Source organism: Triturus cristatus, chromosome 10 (genome assembly GCF_964204655.1).
Source record: "Triturus cristatus chromosome 10, aTriCri1.1, whole genome shotgun sequence".
Classification (NCBI taxonomy): Eukaryota; Metazoa; Chordata; class Amphibia; order Caudata; family Salamandridae; genus Triturus; species Triturus cristatus.
The window spans coordinates 968,549,871-968,562,180 of record NC_140593.1 but is presented as its reverse complement, the minus strand read 5'-3'; the positions used below and the strand labels follow the sequence as shown (position 1 = coordinate 968,562,180).

Below are 12,310 nucleotides of genomic sequence, written 5' to 3'. Positions count from 1 at the left end.
GTGTGAGTGTAGTGTTATGGAGTTGAGTGAAGTAGCGAGGTGTGGAGTTGAGTTGAGTGATATGTTGTGTTATGTAGAGGGGTGTTGTGTTTTGTAATGTAGGGAGTATAGTGTCGTATAGTGAAAGGGCATAGAGTTGAGTGCAGTATATTGTTAGAGTGGAGCAGAGTTTTAGAGTGGAGTAGAGTGTGACAGACTGCATATAATAGTTCACCCTCACGCCCTAAGCAAGAGTCTGACCTGCTGCAATGAAACAAGTACAGGAGATCAAAATAACCCGGGTGAATTCTCCCGAAAATCCAGGCTGCACAACTGTTATGTGGCAAGACGACCCAGATTCACTTGAATAGATTCAAGTTCCTTGCTACACTCAGTGTGATCCTGAGCAAGTAGCTGCGTTGATCTGTGATATGTCCAATCAGTCTCTTCACCAAAGCAGTGGCACTTACTTGTCTTGGACGTCAGCTTATGAGACCAGAGCTACGAAATCTGATTCCAGAGTTTCAAAGCACTAGATCTCATCAAGCCTGGACCCTTACCTGATGCCTTGACCTACAGCTTCTATTTAGACAGAGGGTGCCATGATCTATAGAAAGTGCATGTACGTTCTTTGTACCCTGAGAGAAGCTCCTGCCTGAAGGCCACGCTGCACAGGCTGTTTCTGGGTGGACACTGGAGGGAGCGCTCTGCTGAGTGAAGCCTGGGCCAGGAAGGTTGGCAAATCCTGAAATCTAGTGCCCAGTTACTTCAAAGCAAGCACACCAGAACTACAACACATAGAGTGCACCAAGATGACAAATCGATCGGACAGCAGGGCAAACCTTGCTCTACTCACAAAAGGCTGTTAGGTTTGTTTCCATGTTGTTTTATCTGATGTACACCTTGCCATCCCATCGTACGGAACGAGTAACAAATTCCACTTTCACATTGAACCACTGGGGGCAAGCCACTAACATGGAAAACAGACAACTCTTAACGCCCCCTATGACACTGACCCAGAGGTCAAAGGGAGCCGGAAGCCGCACTGGAAAGGGAAATGTTGTAAGCCGTTCAGCGAGAGTACTGCAGAGAAAAGTTGCATTCGTGAAAATAAAGACTAATGAGTAGATTCGTTTTTAGTTTCCATACAAAAATATGCTAAACTTATTCTACATATAAATGAAAGTAAGTCTAAAAGTTATTTTATGGTTTTCAAGGAAATGCAGTAATGGACAAGCAAAGTGAAATATTGTGACAATATGCGTGACATTTTTAAACACTGTAAGCTGTTTTAATTAGTTTCAACTCACTTCTGCTAGCAGTACATGCAACCAAGGCCATTCTTTCATGAATTCATTAATCACGTTCACCGAGTCAAAGCACAGATATTTTTTGTATGTGTGCTGGAATGACGGGAGGAAGTGAAAAACAAGGTGGTGACGCTCGTTGGATTCCTGCAGTCCTGTGCATTACAAACAGTTTATGACCAATAACAATTGTTGGGCAACAGGAAGAGCTGTTAAAGTCAATGAGGAGACCGAAAAATATATAATCTACAAGAATGAAACACATTTTAAAATCAGTATAAACTTGTAAGTCAAGTACCTGAAATGTCAAAAACCCGAAGTGGAGTGTAAAGGGGTGGACTGGCCAGTTTGGACATCAGTAGGCTTCTGGACAGGGTGGGGTTTGTAAAAGCCCAGCAGACCTAGAAAGGTTGGTCCCAGAGATTGGGCTTCCATTTTATTAACTCTCAGCCAGTTATATTGTCATTAACAGGAAATACCGTTCCAGCTGGCTGGCTTGTGGCTGTCCTACCATCGTTTAATAACCACAGCCCTGTCAGTGTGATTGACGATGATGCCCCAGCCATAGTGGTTTAGCTACTGGTCTGTCCATACAACTGACTTTTCTCCAGCTCTACCAGCAACACAGAGGCGTGAGACAGTGTGCAGTCAGCTGAGTTTTCCCCATCTTAAAGTCCACCATCGTTTTCGTATCCATCTGTTGAAAATGTCATAATTTGGTTTATAAGGCTGGCTAGTTTTTCAATATTGCATACTCTAATATAAACGCTTAAAGAAAAATTCAACAGTTTCGACTCAGCGTCATTCAGCATCATGTGTTTCTTAAAATAAAGCAGTGTAGCCGCTTTCAGTCACTAATTTACATTTAAACAATGTCCTTAAAAATAACACATGATTATTGGAATGCTATGTATTTTACACAGCGCTTGGTATCTTGCATCTGTGAGCTTCACAAAACTGCAGATTGTGGGACACTGTCATCCAATATACTCCTTTTATAGTCCTTGAAATGATTTAGCATTTTAACTGGTGGTAAAAAGCCAATGTTTGCAGCAAGATTAACCTTGGGCGGACAACTACGCTAGCGAAGTTTGCATAGTTTGTGCTACTTTGCTCTACGCGAATTGCACGTAGCACAGTGCAAAATCACGTAGCATAGCATAGTTGGCATTTTTTGCTCGCTCACGGTCCTCAACGTCAAGTTGGCGACCGCCAGCGAACAAAATGACATCCCGGCGAGACTTTTTCCTCGTTCGCGATCAGCAACCTCAAGTTGCCGATCGCGAGCGGGAAAATAAACCTCCAGACAAGATTCTCAACACGGGGAGGTCAGGTTTCTCATTGCGAGTGGTTGTGTATGCTCATGACCGCTTGTGATGAGAAACTACCATTCCGCGCTGAGAAAGCTGCCCCTTGAGTAAAAATCTACTCGAGCGGCAGAAAACGACAGCTCGCACTGTGCAAGATGCCGTTTTCAATGATTGCACAGTGCGGACAAGCATCCGGCACTGTGCAATCATCGCGAACAGCGCACTACGCAATTCGCGTAGTGCTATGCGTATCTCACGTAGTGCGAAGTGCACTTCGCGTAGCTACGCGTAGCACTACTACGCGAACTACGCCCAGGGTTAAGCAAGATCTTATACTGCTCGCCAGAAACAGCCAGATTCATGGCGCTGTAAATTTATCTGCCAACAGTTTTACTATAAGTTTCATTTTGTTTCTAGAGAGAGTTTGTCGCTGTTCTCCCAATACATATAATGTAGTCGGCTCCTGTCTGTCTTCTGACAAGACACTCTAAGAAAATTAGGTGTTCCTTAGCCATGAGGCAACTGACAGAAAACATGTCTTAATGTGTTGACTGTCATTGTAAATTGCAAGTGCAAAGATTACCACAGTTTCTTTTAACAATCTGCCTGCAGAGTAACACAACTAATAGAAGCGGAAGCAAGCACATTTAGTGGATAACGTGTGTCAATTATATAAACAACCCGTGCATTCAACAGTGTTCACAAATAAGTTAAAAGCGCAATGGTCTCGCGTTATCTAGTTACTTTTCAGCTCTATGGCACCCAGGAACCTTTTTTCTTTTTATTAGAAGTTGACAGAAATAGCAGCTCATAAGATTTTCAGATGAAAGAGGCGCCACAGACTGGAAGTGAGTGAAGTCAATGCCTCTCCATTATATTATAAGAGCAGGAGCAGAAAGAAATAAGCAACAGCTCGGGAGGGGGAAGGACAGAGGCAACAAGCAACAGAGGGGAGTGGGAGGGATAGAAAAAAAAACAATTACGTCCAGCCGAGCACGACCACATGAAGGACAATTAGAGCTCGGTGCATGCTCTCTATCAAAGGGACAAGAGCTGCCCCCTTCAAACACAGTGCCGGGGATTCTTATCGCTTTACAAAACAAGCAAATGTGATCTCGGGGGACAATTTAACAAGTTAATAACACAAATCTTAAAGGAAATGTATTCAGTGCAATGCAATTAGAGCACCCGGTATTACAACAGAAATACAGCACAAATGCATTCTGCTCTTTTCTAACACAAATAACTTGCCATTCTCTGTAGAAACCTGAGCCAGTCCACGGCTACGACAGCTGTGAGGAGCAGGGCAGGCACAGACAGCAGTGCCCCCTGCTCTGAGGCCTGGCTCTGCTGTGAGGCGGCTGGAGCCCCGTGACTGGGAGGGGGGAGGTGGAGCAGAGAAAGTGGAGCCAGGAAATACACAATAAAAAGGAAACCAGCACAGTGCTGGTGAACTGCTGGCAGTGCTGATAGATAATTCTGATAGATAATGTCCACAATTATTAACAAGCAACCAAGTGGAAGGCAGGGCAGGGGAGGCAGCAGTTAAACAACTGTGGTGTTAAGAGGGGTGGGAGGAAGAATGCTATATTTAAATGTAAGAAGCTACGGCACTGAAGCTGAGCACAGACAAACACTAATGGAGCAAGAAACCTAGAAAGAAAAGAGTGCCCCAGAGAACAGATAAAGAACCGTAGTGGAATGAGACAGTACTTAGTCCCTGCTGCATGTGAGGAACGGAAGAGAGAAAGGAGGGACAAAGAGACAGGACTGACCACTGGCAGGCAAGGATTTTGAAGGACACTGACACAAACAAATCAAAGCTGGGGGATGGCTTTAACCCAACATAAGAAATTACAATAGGTCTCGAATGCTCAACCTAAAAAGTCGAGTAGTCTTTTTAGGCCAGAGTGACTGATGCGGCAGCGTAGAGGCAAATGTCATAGGCTGAAAACTCCAAGACTTTGATGTCAGTGTGAAACTATTCTATTATAACCTTGATATTTTTCCTTCACAGTAACAGATTCCATTATTGTTTAATTTCCAACTGTGGTGCATTCGACACTCTTAGTCCAGGGGTGAAAACGGTCTGCCTATCACGGAATATATCTTGAGGTTAGAAGATTCTAGTAGTCCCTAGGACAGTAGATTACATGTTCAAAAATGGTTGTATGGTGTCTTTAACTTGTGTTTTTACATGGCGCCCACTCTTTTCTTCAAGGCCCTAGAAATAGATTAAAACAGTCCTACGTGGTAACCTCATAGTGCATTGCATTTGCACCTCGTCAGCTTGCCCTACATTCAAATCTCATTTTTAAATGGCTTATTGATGATATAGGCAGAGCTTTGATCGTAAAGCAATATGTGCAGGACTTCAAAGTTTATCCTGGGAGCCTGTAGCCGAATGCCAAGGTGCTAAATAGCAATGCTGCCTTTTCTTGGTTCGACACCTTGCCTGTTTCTACCCCCCAACACACGCACTCTACAATTCCTGTCCCTTTATCTCAATCTTGCAGGTTTTTTCCACCACTATTTTCTCTATTTATCACTGTTTTCCTATCGTCCTCTTCGTACTTCTTTCTCCCTTTTCTGAAAATAAAAAAAAATCTCCAACCACAAAAATAAGTACTGATGCTCACCCCTGCAACCACCAGCACAGATTAAACACTGGATCAGAGTGATTTCATTGCCTCAGTTTCCCCACAGAAGCATAACTTTTTACTGTAAACCCTGGATGTTGAATTATGGCCCCCACCGGCACATTCCGAGGGAGGATAGGTAAAGTACCCCAGTTACAAGGGACTGCACAGGCCTTTACTTGGGACTCCCTCCAAGCAGTCTACCCACAGGGTGCAGGTGAAAAGGATTGTGCCTCTGGAATATGATTTTACATCCACCACCAGCCACCTCATTCACTAATGAGAGGGGAGAGTAGTCTTCAGCGGAACAGGATAGTTAAAGTCCACTTTCTCCCCTCAACCACTGGGTACTAGCATGTTTGACACAATCTTGAAATTTATTGTGAAATCTGAACCCATACATCATAGGCCCTGATTAAAAGCTGTAAGGAATTCTATGTGGAGATTCCTGTCTTCTGGAATTACAGATATGGTCAGAATCTCTGCTTAAAATACCTGTAGTTACGAGTTAGACCCTTTTGAATCAGGAATAATTGTGCGGATTTGGAATTACTGGGCGGAATTCTGCACAGTATTCCCAATTGTGGAGGTTTTAATGCAGATGTATACCACCTACTCCAAGAAGGAGCTGAATGTCTGCAAGGAGTCCTGGAGGAGGGTGGGGGAGGGAATGGGAAAATTGTGGGTCGCTAGGGAACATTACATTTTCCTCTCCTACCCAGTGGCGTAACGAAACTTGAGGGGGGCCCCTGCAAGGTACAGGGAAGGGACCCCCTCCGAACTCAATCGGGAGCTCACCAGCCAGAGCACTCTGCTTAGGGGGCCCCCTAGAGCTTGGGCGCCCCGCACCTCGGGGGTTGTGGAGCCTGTGGTACGCCACAGCTCCTACCTTGCCTGAGAGTCGGGGAGGCTGGAGAATGGGTCAGGGGTGCAATGCACTGCCGTCCCAATGCAATTTTCTCAGCAGTTGAATTTTCGGACCAGTAAAGCTGGAACCGTTTATTCTGCATATAGTGAGGGGCCATCAGCCCAATTATATTTGTGTTCTGCATAACTTGTAATAAGGATCATAGATTCATCACCGTGAAATGACCAAGCAGTGTCTCTACCTGTGCACCTGGAGCCCATCAACTTCTCTTCCAGCCTGCAGAGGATACTGGCTCCTAAAATGAGCAGGAACAGAAACATCACAGCCTGGGTACCAACTCCATCACCGGGATGGTCTGGGCTGGTCTGTTCTGTAGCCTTGTACTTGGCTAAAGTAATTTGACTTGAATGTTTACTAGCTAAAAGGAATTTCAGGCTGCATTTTGCATTGCTGTCCATCATCTGTCATTGCATGATGTGTCACATTTAGTGCCTCTCAGGAATATCAGTGCCTCTAGCACCATGCTGTTCCTCCTGTTTGGCAAGGGCGAAGCTGTTCAGAAAACCTCTTCAGTACTGGAATCCTACAAGAGACAGGGGCCTGGTCGTGGTAGGATCACATTTTAGGCTTTCGGAAATGCAGTTTTTCTCCCACCTCAAGAGTTTGCTCATAAAGAGTATCTTGAATGAAATGATTCTAGATTCATTTTACAGCGCAACAATACCTTTATGAGCAAAGGTACCCTTTGAACCGCCTAAGATCAATCTTAGTGCCTACAACAAACAACCTAGCATATTGGTAGAGTGATGGACATGTTGCAAAGTTTCTCTGCCTCCAGTGATGGATCAGTATACAAAGGAGAAGATACTATTAGGCCAGACACGATACCTCTGTCAATACAGGTCTTGAAAGTACTGGAGCTCAGAGCATTATATATTCTACTGGTACCTCAGGTGAAAGTAGGGATAGATTCTCTCCAGTGGCTACTGAGGATTCATTGGTGGCAACTTTTAGAACACATAATGTACTAACTGTTCCTTAAGAGGATTGTTTGCAAGGACTTGGACCTATGGCATAAGGAGTTGTTGAACGAACCATATTCTGCTGTCCAAGTATGTCAGACTACTAGAAAAAAGGAACAATTCTTAATTGAAGGAGGAATTCATATGGAAGATACGAATGTGAGGGGCATTTAGTCCGACAGGAAGGGACAGTTCAATGTGTACTCTGATCTAATCAGGTCAATCAGATTGTCTCTAACTGCTTTCTCTTTCAGCTGTAGAGGAAGCATATGTAGGTTGACTCAGACAACTCCTCCTCATGTTAGCAATAGGGGGAGGAGTGGACATGTAGGAGAAACAATATGTTTGTGACACTGGGCAGTTTTGAGAGCACTTTCAGCCATGTTCTTTATTTGTCAGGACAGGGCAACATCCAAATAGATGCTCTCTGCCCTGCTAATGTCTTCATCCCAGGGGCTGCTCCTCCGCAATGACAGAGGAGCGTCACCCCAGTGGCTCAAAGCCAGCTGCTTAAAATAAAAACGATCTACTGTTGAGGAACAAGCTCTTGCCAAACTTCAGTCAAATTCCCAGGAGATGGAGTCGTCTCTGCAGGCACTTGTGCACCATGTGCACACCCTACAGTGCATGGCGGAAGATACGGAAGGACACTCCAAAAGAGACAAAGTCTGCGTGGTTGGCCTTCCTGAAGGAGTCAAAAGGACAAAACGCTGTAGAATACGTTTCCACACTGGCTGCGTGATTTACTCCCTCCAACTGCCCTATCACAGTTCAATCAAGCAGGCCCTTCACTTTCCAACATGGAAACCCCCTCCTGGTTCAAACCCCAGACCACTACTGTTCTGCCTGCTTCACTGCCGAGACCGCAACTCCATTTTACAAGAAACTCTGAAACGTTGAGACACTGTCATTAATAATTGTCCACATCATGTTTTTCCCGAACTACATAGTGGCGGTGCAGCATCAACGGAACTTCTTAATTTCTGGTACTCCCTCTTATTCCACGTATGTATTCGTGTTGTCGCTGATGGGATAACGCGCTTCTCTGAATCCCAGGTGACGTCTGGGACTGGCTGATGTCATCAGGCTTTGTACCTATTCGCCAATCCCCACCAGAAAACGCTGTGTCTCGCGGTCCCTCAGGAGGTCACTATCGAAGACGCTAGCTCAAATCACAGCGATCCCCCAGACCCAAAGCCGCTCACGATCTGGAACAAGTAATACAGGAAAGAAGACAAGCTCTACAGTCAGTGACCGCGATACACAAGGCTATCCAAGACTTGGGCCCTGTTGTTGACTCCGCCAAGTCCTCCAGCGATAACAGCTCCACTCCTGCATGGCCCTCTGGGATGGACTCAATGGTCCCCCCTTATGTAACTCCACAGACTGTAGACAATATCATTTGAACTATGCTCCAGAAATCACTGCAGCTTGTTTGATGAAACTCCAATAACCACCACCTACTGTGGATGAACCTCTATCTCAACTAACTTATTTTCCTGTACAGCTGGCATGTGGGCACTTTGCCCCCGTGCTTTTTCACCATGTATTGCTGACACCATGTAGTTACCTGGGTCACATCATGACACCGTGATGTGGTGCTGCTCAACCACCTTTATCTGGTACACACACATTATAACTGTATGGAGTGCACCAACTTTGACAGCTGCACCTTTGCCCCTCGCTCCCTCTTTACTGTTTGTTTTGCCGATTTTGATACACATTGTTTGGTAGTTTGGGCGTATACATGGAGTTTCTCTGCTCTAGTAGTATTCATTGTTCTTTCTTGATTTTATTCACGGTTGCATTTCTCTGTTCTGTGGAGCCTGACCCAAATGCCCACCCTTGCATGTCACTAGTGTTACCCATGTGCTGGACTCCCTCTCTGCGTGAGGTAGCTGACCATCATATCCTCTTATACCGACAACATGACCCACACTAACATCTTTATCTGGAACATGCAGGGAATTCACACCCTCTTGTGCTGCTATGCTATTTACTCATATTTCAAATGCTGTTCCACCCATGTAGCGTTATTGCAGGAAACACTTTAACACTCACCGAAGCGACTAAGCCTTAAAGACGCTGGTGTGGAGAGATGTTCACCAACAATTTCTCCTCCTATGCCAGAGGTGTACTGATTTGTGTCGAACCAGGGGCCCCCTTCATGGCAGAAGATGTCATTTTGGACATCGAGGACCGCTATGTGTGCATCAAGGCCCGCTTAGACAGCCACCACATCCTCATAGACAGCATATATGCTCCTAGCACAGATCAAATCTCGTTCCTCCATAACCTGTCTGAGATGCTCTCCTGTTGAAGTGGGGTTCCATGGCTTACAGGGGGGATTTCAATTGTGTCTTGAACACTGACCTTGATTGAATATTCCCTCCACTGCCTTGTACAACTGCGTCCTCAAACAACCAGGCACTACATTACTGACTTCAGCATTGGCGGCTTGACGTTTGGCGCCTGCGTAATGCTCACACAAGAGTATACTCCTTCTCTCCGCCACATCACCTGCATGTTAGAATTGATTGATTTATTGGTACAACTAATTTACTTCCCTCCGTCACACATATCCATTATTTGGGCTGCACCCATTCTGATCACAACCCTCAACATCTGCAACTCACATGGGACACAGGCCTGCCCCCTGTTCCAACCTGACCATTACAAACAGCGGTGCGAGAAGACCCCTCCTTTCGTGCCTCGCTTAGCTATGCTATTGAGGATTACTTTGAGCTCAATCATGAGCCGACAACAACTAGCCTGATTGAGTGGGATGCATTTAAAGTGGCAATTACAAGCCACTGCTTGAGGGTGAAGTGGAACATCCGCAAACAACTCGACAAAGACATATACCAAATCGAGAACACACTCCTAAAATATGAGACCTAGACATGGCGAAACCCAGCAAACTCTCGCTGGAGGCACAACAAGATCATGCTTTGCTGTTGGAGCGGCTGTGCTGCCTCATCTATGCGGCTGACTCTGCCGGAACTCATGCCACCGTCAACAAATCTGGCCAACCACAGCACTCCATCGTGGCACTGTGATCCCCAGCTGGCACTCTGCTCTACACTCAGTGTGACATACATCACAAGCTGACCTGCCACTATACCTCACTATATCAGACGATGTCCAACACCAACTTGATTACCCCATAAAGCTCTTTGAAATTCTGGAGGTGGTCAGAGCCCTCACTACAGGCAAGACCCCGGGCCCAGACTGCCTATCTGCCGAATTTTACAAGGCCTATTACCCCGTCTTTGCCCCTCGCCTGAAAACACTGTATGAGGAGGCCTTATCAGCCTCATGCCTCACTGCTTCCCTTCGTGAAGCACTGCTTATTTCCCTTCTCAAGCCGGACAGATATCATACTGCACTAGTCTTGTATATGCACTTGGTGCTGCTGAACACGGATTACAAAGTGCTGGCCAAAATCTTTGCTGACCGGCCAGCAACCCTGATCCCGGCCCTGATGCAGCCAGATAAGAACAGGTTTGTCCCAGCCCATAACACCTCTCTAAACCTACAGCATTTCTTTCTTGTCCTGAAGTATGCCCCGGGTTCATGGCCTCAAGCGAGATGCCTGGTGCTGGACCTAGAGAAGGCCTTCGATATTTTGAAATGGGCCTTCCTGCTTGAAATGCTACCATGTTATGGTATTGGTAACCACTTTATGCAGTTGGTTAGGCTACGATATACTCAACCATTAGCCAGGGCCAAGACGGGCCTCTTGGTCTCTGAGCCGATACAGATACACAGGGCTGCCCACTGTCCCCACTACTCTTCTCCCTAGCAATAGAGCCTCTGGCACTTGCCCTTCGTGAGGGAAGTGGTGAGTGGGGTATCCCCATGGGTGACGGAACTCACTCCTCTCTCTTTATGCAAACAACATGCTTCTCTATTTCAGGGATGTGCATTTGATACCAGCTACGATCGCCCTGACGCCCAACCACTTTGCTGATCCTTCCAGCCTGAGGGTCAACTGGGCTAAGTCTTGCTTGTTTCCCTTCACGCCTGCACTGCCGGACCCACACTTCAGTCTAAACGGGGCTCTCATAACTTTGCAACCCACCACATTCCGGTATTTAGGTGGCCAGGTGTATCATTAGCCCACAGACCTATTTGATGGTAATCTCACATTAGCTGCCACATCCTTATGGGCTTAGATGGCCTTTTGTGGGCACTGCAGCTATCGGTAGCAGGGCGCATAGTCCTCCTTAAAATTGTCGTCCTGCCCGACTCATATTACTTTGCCAACCGCCCGCTACATTCCAGCACCTTTCTTTCATTCTTTTGAGAATCTAATGAGGGAATTCATATGGAACAAATCTCGCACTCTCAAAATTATACTTGCCTACAGATCAGGGCAGGCTCGCTGTACCAAACCTTAAACACTACTACCTCGCATCCCAACTCCAATGGGTAGCTAAATGGCTGGCAGGCCTGCAACTTGCTGACACTGCCACAACTATGCCAATCAATCAGCTTTATTTCGATATAATGAATATCTTAAAAAGCAGTACATAGACTAATGAACGATAAAAGAATAAAAGGAGCCAATACATAGAAGAATAAACATACATTTCATACTACAAGTGGCGCCAATAAATTAGATAAAAACAGTTAAAAATACAAGATACAAAAGCCTAATTGATCTAATACGCCAAGCCCATCCTAGGAACTTTGCTAAGCCACAAGCAAAAAGGGGCCGTGGGTCATTTTTCAATATACGTAGGGCCTCCTTGTAATGTCTAGTTCCAAGTTCTCTACAGAGTGGCATTAACCATCTACTGCGGGGGTCTACATAAGCCGGGCATTCAAACAACAGATGAGGAACAGACTCTGTCCTATTTTCACAGAATGGGCAGGAAGAGATTGTTTGGGCCGGAACCTTCCACCTAGAGGTCAGTTCCCCGACGGGAAGTAGACCTACCCTGAATTGGAAATATAGAGCCCTGTCCCTGCGGTTTGTAATAGTATCCAAATATGGTTCACAGAAAGACACATCCTTTACCAAAAGGAAATCCAAGGTGGTCCTGCCCAAATTGGCATTACTACTTCTACCATCGGCTACCCATCTCCAATATATCTTCTTTAGGACAGATTTTGGGGGGGCAGTTCTATTGTTCCAAGCGTCGTCTAGGCCAAGATTGCCGAGAAGGCGCTTGACTTC

The 12,310-nt window shown here is 45.8% G+C and overlaps 1 protein-coding gene across 1 annotated transcript in view; it reads left to right on the top strand.

Annotated features, from left to right (window-relative positions):
• Positions 1–12,310, top strand: part of DLEC1 (DLEC1 cilia and flagella associated protein) — a 576,582-nt gene that overhangs the window by 291,787 nt on the left and 272,485 nt on the right. The gene's annotated exons all lie outside the window — the stretch shown is intronic.